Raw genomic sequence first — 18,635 nt, forward strand, 5'->3', positions numbered from 1 at the left:
CGTACTTTTTTTGCACCAAAGGTAAGTGTTAATCAATAAAGCTAATATAACTTATAAATTTATGTAACTTATAAAAATAAAAGCATTCCCTGCGTTTGACATTGTTGACCAAGGCATTCTATTATCAAGGCTGTCTACTCTCGTTTCGGGGTGAAAGGAACTGTGCTCGCCTGGCTGTAGTCTTATTTAACATCGCTGCCTGCTGGAACGCGGCCTCCTTAAGGGATCTGTCGTCGGGCCTCTTTTGTATTTGCTTTAAACTTCGCTGACATTATTAAGTGTTCCAATTCTGAGTATCATTTTTTATGCATATGACACCCCACTTTATTTGGCATTACAAAGTGACTCTCTTTACGAAATGGCAGCCTGCAAATCCTTGACTGAAAATCGTGTCAGCGACATCGATAACTGGAAGGTTAACAACAAGCTAAAATTGAATCGAGATAAGACCGAGTTTCTTCTAATCAGCTTAAGGTATCGTCTACGACCTCCCTTGTCTCTTAAAGTTGGCAATACATGTACGACTGTTGTTCAGACAAATTCAACCCGTAATCTTTGGCCCGGCTCAGACGCCGCACTTTTCATGAGCCGAACCTAATACGTTGAATTAAGTACATGAAAAGTTCGGCATCTGAATCAATTAGGAACGCGTGTTTCAATTTGGAACGGCTCAACCTTTTTTTTCGCCTAGCCCGGACGGGAATTTCACCTTTGGAGCGACTTTGTAACGGCTTTGATTCAGACGTCGAACTTTCATGTACCGAACCTTAAATGCATATGAGCATTTTTCGCCTTTTGAACTTCAGCTGCAATGAAGATCGGCGTCTGAATCAATTCAGCCGGTCTAAATAATTTGGGTAGGCCTTAATTCGAATTAGGGTCGGCATCTGAACGAGGCCTAAGGAACGTTTTCGATGCTAGAGCAATTTACAAGTCTGCACTCATCGAATTAAGTCGGTTTTTTTTTCACATAAAGATAGGCTTAACTGCTCCAAAATGTCTAAGGAAGAATGATATAGCCACAGCTGTGATTATATTAATGTTGGCAATACAAAATGTTTTAATAGAAAACTGAATATTTCAAACGGCTGTTACTGATAAAGGCCTCACCTCAAGACATAACATCAGTGGAGACCACTTTAACACACAGTCTGCTGTAACCACTGATTAACAATGGAAAATTTAGGACACTTTACTTATGAAATCTATCCAACGTTCAATGTGAACCAGTGGTTACTAAATCAAGCTTAAGACTTGCACTCTTTTAGCAAAGTATTGGAGCATTTACATATTATAGTGATTCAGCACCATGTATTTCATCTGTGAAACAGTATCTAGCAACAAGTGTTAATAGTTAAAAGAAAACAAAAGAAGCAATGCAATTATAGTGTAGTAATGCATAGTGGTATACTATTCCACTTTAGTGCCACAATAATGACCTGCTGGTTCTAAACACGTGGGAGAAGGTCATTATTTTCAAGAAAGCCTCGAACTCAGGCATTACCCTGAATTTTTGTGTGTTTCTGATCAGAGTAACCCTGTACTCACCTGTCATTACAGACAATGCTGGATCATGGTCGAGAGGAACTAATTTTTCATCCACTTACTATTGAGCTCATGAGATGCAAATGGTTAGATTACATTCCTGTTAAATTTAAAATTTAAATGGCTTATATAGTGGAAGTCAGTTCACTAAATTAGCTTATTAGCTTATATTTGATTTAAATACTGGACTGTCAGGGAGAAATTTAATTGGCTATTTACAGGAGTAAGAACGGAGTTAGAGGGGTTTCAAGGGTTAGAATGGGGATGAACCGCCGCTCCTGAGGTGAACTGAAACGCCCTAACAGAAAGGCAATTCTAAGCCACTGATTGTGAAATTAGGTAACACAAGGATCGTCTACTTAACCACCACCGCTCTTTAGTTCTTTCCTCCTCATTATCATTCTCTTTGCATTTGTTGATTTCATTGTTCTAATGCTAGTAACCCTCAAATTTTTGTACGTTTTCGATGTTGAGTACTGAAATTTGGGGTGAGTTGCGTCCCAGACCTCTGATCTATGCAAAGACGAGGAAGACATGATGATGACATGGTTTCTAAAGGACCAGAAAGAGACAGATACTATTTCTTTTATGAAACCTTGCCTACTGATTAACCTTCTTTTTTCAGTGTTCTTTTATTTTTTACACAGGCAAAGTATTGGTGTGAGGTTTTTCTACATATCTGCCATACTGTACATGTTTTACTTGGCAAATTTGACGATGTACATGCTATGTGTTCAAAAACAACGTTTACTTCAAAGCCAGGCGGAAGGTGACCACGAGCAGACAGCTTCATTTCGAGAGGTTAGATATTTACTTGGTAAGCTTTGTAGTTAATGGTTTTTAGTATATACTAAAACAGTGGATAGTGTTTTTCACGCGCTCTGATTGGCTACTCAATCAGTGAATATCCTGCACTATTCACTGATTCACCTCCAGTTCCTCGGAGCGAGCGACGCCAAACTCGTGTAAGTTGCAAGCAAAATGCCTTCCCGGTTTGCTGCCGTAAACAAACAAAGAAATTTCAAAACTAATCAAGCAAGCTGTTTCCGAAATACACGAAGAAGGTGACTAAGTTCGGATTGGAAGTTTTAACAGGTAAAGCTTTGTCTTTTTGGCACGAATTTATCGATAAAACCGGTGAAAAAGTTTTTTGTTTACAAATGCAAATGAAGCTTAAGTCTTGCTTACTTTATTTAGTTGAGTTGTTCATAAATAAGCTTAAAACTAAATTTAATAATCTTTTTTTATAGAATGATTTTAAATACAAAAAGAATTCTCAACTCCTTTTGAAGAAATTTCCCCGCAAGAGCTAAACAAATGCCTTCAAAAGTCTTAGTTGCCGGCAAGAAAAAGCGACGGCGGCGGCCGCCCGGTCATTACGCGCCAAAATTGTAATCGTTTGCAACAGTATTTGAGTTAAAAATCGTCCTTTTTGTGCTCAATTATCTCACTGTTTTAGTATATACTAAAACAATTATTCACCTCAGTGTCGGTGGCTAGTCGTGGATATTCACCGAACTGCTTCGCAGTTCGGTAAATATCCAGGACTAGCCACCTCCACTTCGGTGAATAATTGTTATTTATTCATGTTTGTAGATTTTAGTTTTGACGCCCATATTTTTCTTCGACATAGGGCGTTTGCATCACCGCTCACGTAGACGTTTGGGAGATATTTATAGCGGCTATGAGTACACTTGGCTTAATAAATGAAGCGTACCAAGCAATTTATGAAGTAAGCTGCACTGATTTGCTTATCAAGTTTTAAATAGAGCTCGAGTACATGGTAAGTGGGCTCAAGTTTTGATCTGACAATATAGGTCTTCTTTTTAATTAGCAATTGCACATGATTATCTTATGGGGTGTCATTTTCTAGTACATTCAACAAAATTATTAATCAACTAGAAATTTCACATCCTTTAAGCATACGAGTAGCTCTCGTAAGGTAGATTGTCGTCTATATTTGTAAGAGAATCCTTATGTTTTTTTCAGAAATGGCGGTATATTGAGACAAGTAACGTGGTGGAAGTTTGCACGTTTTCCACAGCCCTTATTGCCGTGTTATCTGACCAGATGATAGGCATGGATCTCGCGAATAAATACTTTTTTCTTGTCATCTCTATTCTTTTCGGCTACCTTACTCTTCTCCTTTATTTACAAAGGTTAGACTCAAATAGCTTTCTCCTAGTGTTTTAAAGACTTCTAATACCCATTTGAAACAGATTAAAGTACCTCCAGATTCAAAACATGACATTGTGTGAAATTTGAGTTCAATGTTTATGATTGTATCCAGAATTGAATTGAATTGACTAGAACTTGAATATAATGGTTTGGAAATTAAAAAGATTGCAACCCGAACAGGGAATACGAAGAAAAATGGTAAAATTAGTAGTTGTATAAGAAAACCAGACGGAGGAGAAAGGGGAAGAAGATTTCTTGGTTGGGTAGGACTCTCTTTAAAGTGAAAAAATCACCCAACTGTAGTATTATACATTTTTTTCTATTGCTATTTTCAGCATTTTTGAATCAGGAGTTCACGTCACCATGCTCTTCGTTGTCCTGAAGACACTTGCAAAGGTTTTTTTCTTTTCATCACTTCTAGTGTTTCAAAGAGTGTTTTTTTAATGTGCTTTTTTAATGTAGCGAAATTTATAATATCCCACAAATGACCATCCTTTAGCTAAGCAGTATATTTATTCTTATTACTCCTTTAAAATATTTCGCCGTTTCTGATTAGCTCAGATCAAACCCCAGCTAATTCTTTAAAACCAGCCAACGTTGACCAAATACAAACAGCTGCGAGCAATATACCAAAGACTCGATAGTATATTTGCTTAAAAACGAAGTTGATCGATGGTATATTTGCCTAGAAAAGAGGTCGCTTGGGCAAAAGCGAACTATTTTATGGTTCGACCGTTTCTTTCCTTAGGTTGCAATAATGTTCTTCATCCTAATTTTCGCCTTTGCTCTGGTTTTTCGACTTCTTCTATCAAAACAAGCAAACGTAAGTACGATACGTACATGTAAGTCGTGCGATGTCCTTAATTAATACATCACATTAATTAACTATCAAGGATAACCCTATATGACGTTAAGTTTTTTAACTAACACAGGCAATCGCTTTAAATATGACTCTGAATGACAGCAAACTACAGGAGGAAATTGAGCAGGTATGACCCTCATCTCATTTCAAATAAAGTGGCGACAGGGCCGTGATTTTTGGCGGCTTCAACCTCTTTCGCTAACTGTCGCTACCGCCATTGATAACCAAGCATATAAATTATGCCATACGTAAAAAGTCTTTCTTTTATTTCTTTTATATTGTTATTGCCTTGTACATATTTCATTTATTTATCTTTGTAACTATACTTCCGTTGGTAGGTCCCTATCAGCTATTAGCTGCCATTTCATTGACCTACAATAAGGCAAAAACTAGATTTAAAAGTTGAATTTATGATGAAAGATTGGGGAAGGGCTAGGACCACCGATTATTGATGTTTCAGTATGAACGACAGTTATTTGTGATATGTGCCCAATCAGAGTGGTAAAGTGTCTTGTTAAGGTATAGCGAATAACCTACTAAAGGCTAAGGTCCGATTCTACATTGCAAATTTCTTTCTTTTAAGTGGGTGTTTTCAATAACCGATTTCAAAAATGGCTTTAATATGTCTACGACCGAGTGTTTACGAAAGGAAACCTCGCGGAGCCGTCGTCGCAGGTTGATACTGTTCCCCGACCTCTTCTTAATCGGATGAAATTCTCCAGTGAAAAATGTAACGTTGAATGGGGGCACACAGTGACATTCATGACGTTAAAAACAACATTTTTTAAATGTTTAATCATACTCGAGGCGTCCCGGAATGACTCACAAGTATCCTACAAAATAACCGACACATGTATCCGTTAGAATTGCGGCGTACGGAATCGATTATCGCGAGAAAATCTTAACAAAAACGGGTTACAAAACACTTGAGAGACTTGAGATTATTTCACGGTGGCAACGTGCACGCCAATGACTAGACCCACGTGCGCATGCTCCAAAATAACAAAGGGGAAACCCGCTGGTCAGAATACCAGCAGTTACATGGCTCCCCAAAATGTAAGCTTGCCTTACGTTTTAACATCAATTACAACTATCACGATAACAGTCCTAAACTTATTTTCTAGAAAAAGCGTTCATAAAAGTTCAGGCTCCTCGTCGAGGAATCCCGGTCAGTCTAACACTGCGCCTCCAAAAGTAAAACGAGCCTGGTGACAGGCCAGTCCAATTTGGAGCAATTGCTTGTGAGCACTGTTACCTACTAGAAAGGGATCTAACGTGCGAAGCGTACTAATTTTTTTCAGCACATCCTTCTCTTTATCTACTTCACGGCTACCGTACTTGGCGTTCGCTTCCGATGGAAACACCTGTCTCTGTACTTCTTCTAAGTTGGCGACGTTAAGTTTTGCTCTTGTGGGGGTGTTAGGCTCATTTCAAATGTCGAACTTTCCATTACCGAACCTAACCCCTTCAATCAAGTACATGAAGAGATCGACGTTTGAATCAGTTAAGTCTGACATATGTCGATGAAGTGGTGATGAATCTGACCCCTCTGATCATAGACCAGTATCGCTTCTCTCCATCTTTAACTGTATCTTCGAGGAGATGATGTATCATCACCTCAAGTCACTTACTGAGAAGAGCAATATTCTGCATGATTCACAATATGGTTTTCGTGAAAAAAGGTCTTCTGAGCATGCTATTTTAGACATAATTAATGAAATTCGTATTAAAAGAGATTTCTTAAGACATAAAACGGTAAAAACGAACGATAAAATCCGACGTTTCGGAGTAGTCATGACTCCATTATCAAGGAAAAATGTTTTCGATCTGCAAATTACAGCATTTAAAGCGATGTGGCGCGAAAATTAATATAACAGGTTGCGAAGATTATGAAAATACTTTCGCACGAATAGAGTCTGATTGCACGTTGAGTTTTGGCTTTAAGGTTCTTATGAAAAGCATTTCGTACAATAAACAGTCAGATTTGTTCCTGCGTTTCTTAAGCACTTAGAAACATTTCAGCAGGTCCTAAGGGATCGTCCCGTGCACGTTCTTGCAATGTTTGGCAATGGCGGAGGACTGTTGTTTATGTCCTTTTACACGATTGTGTAAATGTCCGCGTGTGTAACCTACATAGCCTGCATCACACAGGTCACATTGGAAGTTATAAACTACACACTGTTCATTTACGATCGGTGGCTTTGCTTCAATCACATTCAGTTCTTGTTCAATTTTGAAACTAACATGGATAGAAAGTGTTGTACTCATGTGGTGTGTTCATTGACTTGCAAAAAGCCTTTGACACAGTAAGTCATTCAATATTATTAAGAAAATTGAATCATTATGGAGTACGTGGAATAATTAGTGATTGGTTTGCATCATACTTGGTGGGTCGTCAACAAACAACACAAATTGGTCCTAAAAACATATCCAAAAGAGAAGTAGTGTTATCAGGTGTGCCACAGGGATTGTCCTAGGACCTTTACTGTTCCTTATTTATATAAATGATATATATAACAGCTCTGATAAATTGAACTTCTTCTTATTTGCTGATGATACCAATTTGTAATATACTGACAAAAATCTCAAATCGCTTGAATCTACAGTTAATGCACAAATTTTTAGGGTATATAATTGGCTAATCGCAAATAACTTATCACTAAAAATAAAGACGTCTAACTTGTCATTTTTAGACAAAAAGAGTTAAACCATTTTTTCTCGTTTATTCTTGCATTATTTTTTCTCACCTTTTCTTTCTCGTTTTTGCACTTTAATACGCGTTCAGCCTCTTCTATTTTTATCCTATTTAATGACTTCTATGTTCCAAATAAATTGTGCGTACTTAGAGTTACATAACCGCTGTCAGTATTGGTCCTATACACAAGCCTTATTGGCTTTCTTGGACTCCCTTGCCTCATCTTTTTTTAAAATTTTATTTGTATATTTTGTGTTTTTTGGCAAAATGATAATAAAACAATAAAAACAATAAGTCAACTTGATAGTGTTTGACCATCATAACAACTCGTACATTTCTTTAGAATGCAAAAATTATGTCCAATATCTAGGAGTGCTTATTAATGAAATCTTTCACGGAAATACCATATCGCCCACATCACTTCAAAAATAAGTAAAACAACTGGCATTATTCCATGCAGCCTAAGATTCTTTGTACCCCTGAATACTTTACACCACATATACATATCTCTTATCCAGCCCTACTTACTGTACGGTATAGTCTCTTGGCGCCAAGCTGCTACAACGTACAAAAACAAAATTCTTATTCTTCAAAAACGCGTCCACCGCTTCATGTTCTTTGCTGACTACAATTCTCATGCAGTACCTTATTTTGTCTCCTCTAGCTTTCTTCCTTTAGATCTAATCTAATCATCTCATATCGTAAGGGAAAATCCCTAAAGGACATCCTAGTTAAAGCTAAGCTATGAAGGCTTTATTAGAATTTATTCATCCGCGAACTGCAGGAGTCCTGTAGGCTTGTCAACACTGTTAGCGGAGTTGACAAAGTTCTCTGGTGCATGGTGAGCATCAAGTCGACGAAATAAAAATTCAGAATTATCGTATGATGCTGAGTTTAGATTAGTTTTTGATGCCTCAAAAGGTCTAACCAGTCCAACGAAAAACTCTTCGTTGTTCGGTAGCCATCGAGCAGCCATGACGATGATCACATCAGAGATGAGGAAAGCTCAGATTCCAAGCCTCCCATCAGTAGACTCGTACCTAGTCGTCACTCGGTTTCTGTGTATTTTTACTTCCGCTTCCTTTCGAATTGAAATTTTGGTTTTTCGAATTCGAATATGTGACGTGACTTTAAGTTCAAATTAAAGGTTTCATTTGAAATTTTGTGGAAGATTATGGTTGCATTGTTGACGATTAAGTGGCTTATTAGAGTGGAGAAGGTGAATTGAAGTTCAAATCATGTAATTTGCATTTTAGTTGGAATGGTGATTTGAACTTCAACATCCGCGATATCGAGTTTTCCCTTTATAGTTTCAGCTTGTTCAAAGTAACTTCAAGTTGAAATGATGCCATTTCGACTGCGTTCATTGCGATTTCAAATTCATATGACGAGATTTCGACATGGATAGTCTGATTTTTGAACTTCAAATTGTCTTTTATTTTCAATTATTTTTGTCCGCAAATGTACGCCATAATTAATTGAATAGGACTAATTAAGTTCGACGTCTAAATCAACCATCGAATTTTTGTCATTTGGGTCGACCCAAATAGGTATTAAGCGGTGCATGAAAAGTTCGACGTTGAACTGGGCCTTACTGACACACCCTTGTTCTTTTGTTCCAGCACTGGACTCCTTCCCTTTAGACATTACCTATTCTCTGAGATTTCTATTGTACCTTAGGCATGGTGCGAAAGCTACTTTTTCTTTGTGCCAGCTTGAGAACCTGAGAACCTGAGAAGTCTCTCAACTATGACGTCACTCTCTTCCACTACACATGTGTTAACCTCAGTGTTTTTTAGCTCTGGGGAATCTGGGTCCACATTGTCTTTGTATGTCTCTTCTTTCAGCCAACTGCTGGTAGTTTTTATAAGGAAGTCAGGAACTTGGATCTGTTGTTACGAAGTGTCTAGGTGACATACCCATTGAACCTTCGTCTGCAGCATTTAAAGTGGCTTTTACATAATGCCACTGTGAGGGGTTTTGTGATCATAAATGAATTGAACCCTGTTGCCTACATAGACATGAAACCGACTGGATTCGTTATTTATAAATTCTAGGACGACTTTACTGTCCGTCAAGTAGTGATCCTCAATGTTCTCATACTCTACCTCATCCTTTAGAACACCACCAATCTTAACAGAGAATGAGACCGCAGCTAACTCTAACCTTGGAATGCTGACGGTCTTTTTTGACGTCACTCGCACCTTTCCAAAGCAAACGAGACATGTATTTTGCAGTGTTCTTCGAGCTTAAAAAACGAGCACTGTCCGTAACCGCACGTCGAAGTATCAGACATACAGCGGAGTTGTGTCGACAAAATCTTTCCCAACTCAGAAGGGTTTAAAGCTTCTTAGTGCTTTCAAACTTTCATCCGCCATTTTTCTCATCTGCCGCGGGGAACATCGTCGACTGGCTCATCCCAGCTATTAGTGTGACAGGTGTCTTGGAAAATTTTCTTTCCGGCAAGTAGTACAGGAGCAATGAAACCTAAGGGATCGTAAATCGAGCTGATAGTCGATAGGATGCCTCTCCGCGTGCAAGGCTTATCTTTAAGTTCAATCCTGAAGTTGAACGTGTCTGACTCAATGCACTAAATAACTTCTAACGGGGAGCAAGGGATGGAGAGCGCTCGCCTCCCACCAATGTGGCCCGAGTTCAAATCCCGACGTCGACGCCATATGTGGGTTGAGTTTGTTGTCGGTTCTCTCCTTTGCTCCGAGAGGTTTTTCTCCGGGTACTCCAGTTTTCCCCTCTCCTCAAAATTAAAACCAACATTTCCAAATTCCAATTCAACCAGGAATCAGGTAGACGAAGAACCACTTTGTGGATGTGCTACCTCCAAATCACTATTAATATTATTTATTATTATTATCTCGCAGTAATTACTATTGTTGTTATTATTATTATTATTATTATTATTATTATTATTATTATTATTATTATTATTATTATTATTACTACAAGTGATACCGGTATAAAAGTAAATTTTAATTATTTCACACTATATAAAGCTTCGAGTTTAAACCTTAAAATAATTTGATCAAAAGGGGTTAGCTTTTTCGTCTTTCTTCGGAGCCACAAATTTATACGACGAAGTCACGGTTCGAGTTTGTTCGTTATAGTGACAAGTGATGCCATTTACTTTTATTGAATTGAGTGGATGAAAACTGATCGCTCTTTTTATATACAAACATGTCCAGTGTCATACAAAATCAACTATTACAGCTGATTCTTAAGTCGTGGCACAAGCGGATTAATAAAATGGATTTACAAAGAGATAGGAATTGCTCTTACTGAAAAGAAAAAACAACTAGCTTAATAACGAACAGCCTGCAAACCACTGAGCTAAAACTTATGTCATGTTAGGCCCCTTTCACACGTGGAATTTCTTATGAGTGCCGAACACCTTTTAGCGTTAAACGAACTGCTACTCTCCCCCCAGAATGAAGAAAAACAATATGGCCGCTAAATACATCCTTTTAGATTTGAAAGTTCTCCTTTATTAACAAACGTTGAACATTTATTTCGGCAAACAAACAGTTAAGTTGAAAAAGGATTTTACAAAAGTCTCAAAAGTAGCTAGTTGAGCTTTTTTCAGCTATAGCTGATGTCACTTCTTTTTTATTCCTTTACCTTGCTTTCTAATTTTTTATTACGCTTTTAGGCATTTTTAAGGTACGCACGTGAGTACTGGCCTACTAATGACTACGCTCCTGATTAGATAATCAAGAATTTATATTATTCACATTAGTTAAATGCAAAAACCAATTCCAATCAACAATAAGCGGAAAGGAGGAATTCACGCAAGCTAGAGTCTAAAGTTGTAGCCATAGGCTATGAAGATGTAATTATAGCAGCAGCAGAAGTAAGTATTAGTACCGTTACTTTTCGGGTCACAATAGCTATTTAGGAGAACAATAAATTTTAAGTCACAAGAAGAAAAATGCCTTTTTTTCATTTCTACCACATTAGGACCCATTTGGCTCTTTGGATATGTCAATCATGAAGGTGGTTGCCATGACAATCGGCGAGATCGAGTACACGCGGTTTTTCACTGATCAGTTGCTGTTTTCTCCCATGCTTAGTCGTATGGTGTTCCTGCTATTCTGCATTATGATGCCAATTGTTCTGATGAACCTAACGGTATCTTATTTTATTGTTTATCTTATTTTGTGAATTCCTCCTGTCTTAGCTGTTTCATGTCAACTGACTTCGAAGGAAACAGATGTAAATGATAAAATTGCTTTGATAGCACTTATGTGAAGCTTAATTGTTACACTAATTTTAGACACTTCTCTTGGCGAAAATGGACTTTAAAAGTTTTTATTTTTGTAGATTGGTCTCGCAGTTGGGGACATTGACTCCATTCAGAAGAATGCAGAATATAAACGTTTGTCTCTGGAGGTAAGAACAAAGGTCTGTAGCTAGGTCGGGGCTTTCTTATGCCTCGAATAAAGTGATTAAAGGAGGTGTAATATTGTATCCGTTGGATTAATTTAGTTTTCGAATTCAATTCAATTCAATTCAATTTTTATTTTAATTCACACAATATGTACAGTTATGATAATTTTAACAAGTAAGGTTCTAAATTATTGAATACAAATACGTATAGTAAAGAGAAAATAATTTATTTATAAGTCGAAATAATTTACAAATTTAATGCTATTTAAAGAAAGATGGGGAAAAATATAGGAGAGGGAAATGAAATGTATTTGTTAAATACCAGGGGCGTAGCTGCCTTTAAAACCATTATGCTCAGGATTAACAAAAATTTGGGCTGAATTGAGCTCATGTAATCGAATATTTTAAAACTGGGCATGGAATTAGATCTAAAACAGGGACCAATGATGGGCATTAAGAATTAGCACTGATTTAACGTATCGGCTACTTGGTTTTCGAATCGATACACTGATAAGGGGTCCTCTTTGTTTACTTTAATTACCTGTTAAAATCATAGAGTTTAAAAATTACAAATTTTGGAGGGTCTCAGCTCTTAAATAGCTTCTGAGCTAGTAAAACATTTTCCTTGTTTGGCCACCACTTTGAATATTAAGTATCCAAGTGGCTCCACCAAAAAGAAATAATAATTCCATGCCCTGGTAACTATTTTAATTTTGCGTCATCAGTGGGTAAGGCACAGAATTATCACTGGGGGTGACAACTCTAACAAAGGCTGTTTGGGCAGTCCTATGAATAACTTTATCTCCTCCCGGAAATTTCGTCGACCCTCCCCAATTTTTCCGTGGTATTCCCCATAAATGTTTAACTTCCCAAAATTGTTTTAACAATTAAAATTAAAATTTTGATTGGAGAGTTTTTGCAGCTTCTTGTTAATTATGTAACTTGTTAATTATCTAACCTTAGTTATTTTTTCGTTTAGAGGGTATCATGTTAACACAGAAAGACTGTCAAAACTTTTTAAGTATATAAAATCGTGTTTTTTTGTTTTTTAATCACCGATGAATCAGGCGAGCAGTGAAGGGGCCAACCACTAGGGGGGTCTGGGGGCATGCTCCCCCAGAAAATTTGAAAATCTCGGTGCTCTGAAACGCCATTTCTAGTGTTCTGAGAGAACAACTTCTGTCCAAAGTGTTCTCTTAATCAATTGTCCTTTTTATGCTTATTTTTATTGGCGTGACTTCGCGTAGAAGTAGTCAATTTCATTTTATACAAGTTGTGCGGTTTTTGAAATTGCTCTGGATATCACTTTCAACTAAGTATACTCTGTGTGGTGTCATTGTATGATTATCATAAGAATTCATTTGAAAATTTCAGAACAACTGTCGAAATCTGAAATTTTCCTATCCCGAACGCATATTGATCGGGATTCAGGATTTTCGAGCAAAATCAGAAGGACCCCGACGAGATCAGGATGATTAAAAAGTCTTCACAGACATACTACTTTTTATGGCCTATTTGTGTTTAACAAGGTTAAATGAGTTTCGTTTCTTTCTTACATACTTCTTACGTACTTCTTTCAAGTTTTCCAGTATGCAATCAGTGGAATGTGCTCTTAAAACTCGTTAACGTGCAGCGTAAAAATACTCCTGAACTAATGAATGATGGGATCTGGAGTGAACTGATAGTATGTGCCTTGCACCGGTACGGTTCTTGTGTCAATCTGCTAAGGATTGCACGTTGTCAATTGCACTCGAACTTCATGCTATTTTAGTTGGAAACGCTGCTGATTGGTCTTTTCATATCATGGGAAGTTCAGCCGTTTTCAAGTGTCAAAATACATAGAATACAGCGCATACACTGGGTGCATATCACTGTATATATATTGTTTGATAACATGTAATATCAAATCTTTGCTCAATGTCCCGAAAATATCTCATATTTCCCGAAAAATTTTCCAGGTTTCCCGATTCCGGGCAAAATCTCCAGATTCCCGGAATAAATTTGTTTTTCTTCCGAAACAGCCTTTGTTAGAGTTGTCACCCCGCGTAATTATCCGTTTCCATGCGGGGGAATTTCATTAACTTGCGGGGGAATACATTAACGCAGATAAGGTCATGCATCTCATTAAGATAGGATGATGTCATAGTTTATTTTCAGTTGGTGAGGTGACGGCAGCATACCCTAGGGGTTGGCTTCATCAAGAAATGTTGAGATCATAATGTATAAAAAGAAAAGTGATATTATGTCCCTACTTGGTCATGACGATGCTAAATTTTTTTAGGTATGATAATGCAATAGTTTATTTTAATTATGTGTGTCATGTCCTTATGTGGGTATGATGTCATTGTTTATATGGCCTTAATAAGGATTTTATATATGATCAGTAATCTGATCTGAAGCCAGCCAAGGAACGGAGACTTCCCAAGAAGAAACAGAAAGCTTAGAGCCTTGGTCACGCATTTTTGATGAAGCCGAGAAACGCCATGAGACCCAGCTCAACGCATTGATCAATGAATACGAAGGGAACGGAGATTCAGAAAACGTGGCTCGTATTAAAGCCGAAAACGCTCTCGTTCCTGTTTACAGAAAAGAGCTAAGGAAAGTACTCTTAAGGAATCTACAGTGGATGCATGCAATAAAAAAAGACCCCACCTTCATAAAAGTGATGGAAACCCAAAAAGAGCTTAAAGATACTGACGGATTTGATTTGCTTGAATCGACAGAACTAGCGATCGATAAAAGAAAAATCTTACTCAATCGACTGTATGAAAAGCAGCCTATTCCACAAGATGAAGACTAGACCTAGACCTAGACTGGACCTCTTTGTTGTTGCGTTTCAATAAAAGACTATAAACAACCAAAATTTAATTGTGTTTTATTGATCACTTAACAATCTTTACAACCTTTTGTCTATACAGGATAGTACTAAGATAAAGACAAACACACACTGACTCAAAATGTTCTCGCCATCATACGATAGTGATACCCATTTTTCAGATTACTGTTCCATATATAAAGTCCTAATTAAAGTAATATAAACAATGACATCATACCCACATCAGGATATGACACACATAATTAAAATAAACTATGGTATCATCATACCTGAAAAAATATGCCATCATCATGACCAAGTAGCGACATGATATCACTTTTCTATTTATAGATTATGATCTCAACATTTTTGATGACGTCAACCCCTATGGTATGCTGATGTCACCTCACCAACTGAAAATAAACTATGACATCATCCTATCTTAATGGGATGCATGACGTCATCTGCGTTAATGTATTCCCCCGCAAGTTAATGAAATTCCCTCGCATGGAAACGGATAATTCTGTGCCTTACCCACTACTTGCGTTTACCGATGTTGAAACTTAGCTTTCAACGAACCAATTCCCCTGAATTATTCTTTACTTGAAAATCTATCTAAATACTAAGCTCAACTGAGGCCATCTTCGTCTTTGACAACGATACACTCAGCAAAACAGACTTCAAAACCTTAGGGACTGATCAAAAAGTATGGGGGGGGGGGGTGGGCCGGAGCATTTGGAAATGTGATTGATAAAAAACACATGGCCCACCCCCTCCCTTCGGCGCAAAAATGACTGACCCACCCCTAAAGCAAGGTTGGAAATTGCATGACCCACCCCCTAGTTAAAACATGGATGTTTGGTTTCCTCTTAATAATCCAATAAAACCTTGTTCTGTGCTTTTACAAAATTTGTTGATACACTGCTACAAACAATATCAAAATCACAAAAATCATACCTTTCACTGAATAAACGAATGTGAAAAACCGACCATTTCTTGTTTCGATGGACGTTATGAGTCTTGACACAAATATACAGCTAACCGAGGGTATACTGAAATTGTCTGTCACAAAGCATATGAAAATTTCTACAAAAACAACCCATTCCTACACATTACTTGCCGGAAATGCTTAGATTAATCCTCAAAGAAAAAATCTTCCACTTCAATGGAAAGCACTACCTACGAAACCATGGAACTGCAATGGGCGCAAAGACAGCAGTTTTGATTCGTTTGCCAATATTTTCATGACATATATTGAAAAAAAAAAGGTTAAAGGCTTGTTTATAGTGGAAAGAGCACTTAGCTTGTCCAGCTAATTTACAGGCACTCCACTCAAATATTAGAAACAAATAATTCAAATACAACAAAACAGGATTAAAAACCCCAACTGACAGGAGACAACCAGTTGGCTATTTACAAGCATGGCCGAGAATTTGAACTCGGGACGACCGAGCACAAATCCAGCAAGTGGCCAGAGCGGGACTCGAACCCGGGACCGCCGGATTGCGAGTCCGACGCGCTGACCACTCGGCCACGCTGTCTCCTCTAACAACAACTCTAAGCAAAACTGTCTGTAGAACAGTTTGGGAATGGTACATACAGGATCTCTTTTCCTTATGGGACATGAGTAAACCAGACATCAAGGCCTTCATTGAACAAGCAAACTTACATCACCCAACCACTGAATTCACGGCCGAAACATTTGACACTGAGACTGCGGTTTTAGACACGGTTGTATACAAAGGTACAAGATTCAAGGAAAACCTTATCCTGTATGCAAAGACAAATTTTAAGCAAACGGAAACCTTCTTGCACACACATTTCACCTCGTGTTACCCTTCAAATGTTACAAAGGATTTGTCAAAGGAGCAGCCTTCAGAATTCTATGATAAAACTCCTCAGAAACAACCTTTGAGGAAAATAATTCAAATTTAAAAAGAAACGCTTGATGGGCGGAGGCTACCACAATCTTTGATAAAAAACCTACTATCAGAAATAAAATTCACAAAAGGGAATCTAAACTCCTAAAACAAAACAATAAGGAGGAAAAAGAAATATTGCCATTCGTGACACAATACCAGCCCTCAGTGTCTACTACAAAGGAAGCTTGAATGAAAAAATTGAATCTTAAACAAAACCGACTATAACTTCAATAAAGTTTAAAAGAACCACCAATCATTTCCTTACAAAAAAGGGAAATCATTAAAGGACATGCTCGTTAGAGGAAAAAAAAAGGGTTAACAGAGGGTTACACGCCAGTATAGATGTGCGGCCTGTCACCCTTTGTATTTTCTCGCACAACGGGTTTGTGAGTATTTTAGCAATAATTCCAGCTGGCTGTGTTTTATATAACAAGTGTAGTCAACTGTCTCGTTAGTAGTTAGTGCCTATCTATGTAATAAAGTAGGGTGACCCACCCCCTAAGGGTAGCAGAGAATTGCACGACCCACCCCTTGCACAAGGCTCAAAACCCCATGACCCACCCCCTCTCTGCTCCGGCCCACCCCCCTATACTTTTTGACCAGTCCCTTACAACTGAAAAAGTCGCCACTTTTTCTCCTGGCCAAGTCAGTATCCACTGCAACCTCAGAGAAATGAGTCTGCACTATGACAATGGTGAATAAGTACTTGCGATCTACAATGCTGAGAGAAGAGCCGATCACTAGCTCGCTTTAGTCATACAAGTCAGACACGCAGAAAGATACTTAAGTCTCTATTGACCTTGAGAGATGCATGAGTGTTCAGAAAGTTCTTTATGAAGAATCAAAAATCGCTTATCGTGTTCAGATATTCCTCGCAGATGTTGGTTATGATAATACACTCTTCAACTAAAAGAGCCCGTTCGTTGATAAGTCACTGTTTTTTAAAGCAAAATGAAACTGTGTTGTGATTGATTATAGGTCAGCGTTAACCTGAGCAGGGACTTGTGTAGGGAAGAGGAGGAGGGAATGAAATACTCCCCTGTATCAAAGCCGCTCTAATGTTACAGGAACTGGGATAAGCTGTTACCGACTATGCTATCTTTACCGCAACCTGTTTACTTATCTACTTAGAAAAGAAACAATCATTCTTTCACGTTTTCCTCGGTCAGGGTGGGGGTTGAGCTTGGCCTCAAAAAGCGGCTGGTAAACACGCCTTGAAAAGAGACTTGGACAAGAAACGTTTAGAGCGGTAAAGGATTACCAAGGGAAAATAGATTCGCCACAAGTTAACTTCAGCGTCTAGAATTCCCAATGAGCATCAGCTCATAATTATTCCTATGCATGCCAACTGGCAGACTAGTTTTATATGTATATATATATAATCTCACGGGCACCTAGATCTCCCTCTCTCTTACGCTGGAAAGTCATCTCCCTTACCCTAAGTCGTGGGAGATTTAGGTACGAGGTTAATCCTAATCCTATTATTAACTCTCTCCCTTTTGTCATTTAGATCGAAACTATTCACGAATTCAAAGATAAGTTGCCACTGTGGCTTCTCCGTCGATTGCATCAAACAGAATCTGTAAGAAAGCCAAACAAGAAGGCTGTTTCTGTATTTCAGAAGATTAAAGTAAGCCTTAAATTCACCATTTACTCAACTCTTTACTTGATACTTTGACTCATTGACAACAATCAGGTCAGAACTCCTTCCAACGCAAAGGGATGCTCTGCTCTGATTACAACACCTGTTTCCAGTGGTCCTTTTGGAAAATAGATAAGATTTGAATAACTGACGATGTAAAAACTCCTCACTCCAGTTTTTCGGTCTTTCCTATGGATAACGAAAGACCTGTCATCAGTGATATAATTATCAGCATAAAATTTGGTGTATTTTTGCTTTGAATTCCTTTTAGAAATTATTAGCTGTTTCCCAAATTTATTCTGTTTACGCCTCGAAAAATAGTAGCTAATTCATTCATTAAGAACATGAATGAAAAAATACTTATAAAGCCAAAAAGAGCTGAAGTGCAAGAGATGCACTAGGTAGTCTGGAAGCATTTGTACTCTCGTGGGAAGTTCGTGCGGAAAGCAAGCAACTGGTCTAGAAGTATTAAGAAGACCTCAAATAACAAGAAAAATCTTGTTGCCAGTTTTGTAACCCGCAACGAGGCTTTTCAGGGGGGGTTAAAAAATTAGCCTAACAGACTATCCATGAAA

At 37.9% G+C, this 18,635-nt stretch overlaps 1 pseudogene; it reads left to right on the forward strand.

Moving 5' to 3' along the window:
• Positions 1–18,635, forward strand: part of LOC140941743 (transient receptor potential cation channel subfamily A member 1-like) — a 171,050-nt pseudogene that overhangs the window by 71,787 nt on the left and 80,628 nt on the right.

The sequence above is a fragment of the Porites lutea genome, chromosome 6, assembly GCF_958299795.1.
Source record: "Porites lutea chromosome 6, jaPorLute2.1, whole genome shotgun sequence".
NCBI lineage: Eukaryota > Metazoa > Cnidaria > Anthozoa > Scleractinia > Poritidae > Porites > Porites lutea.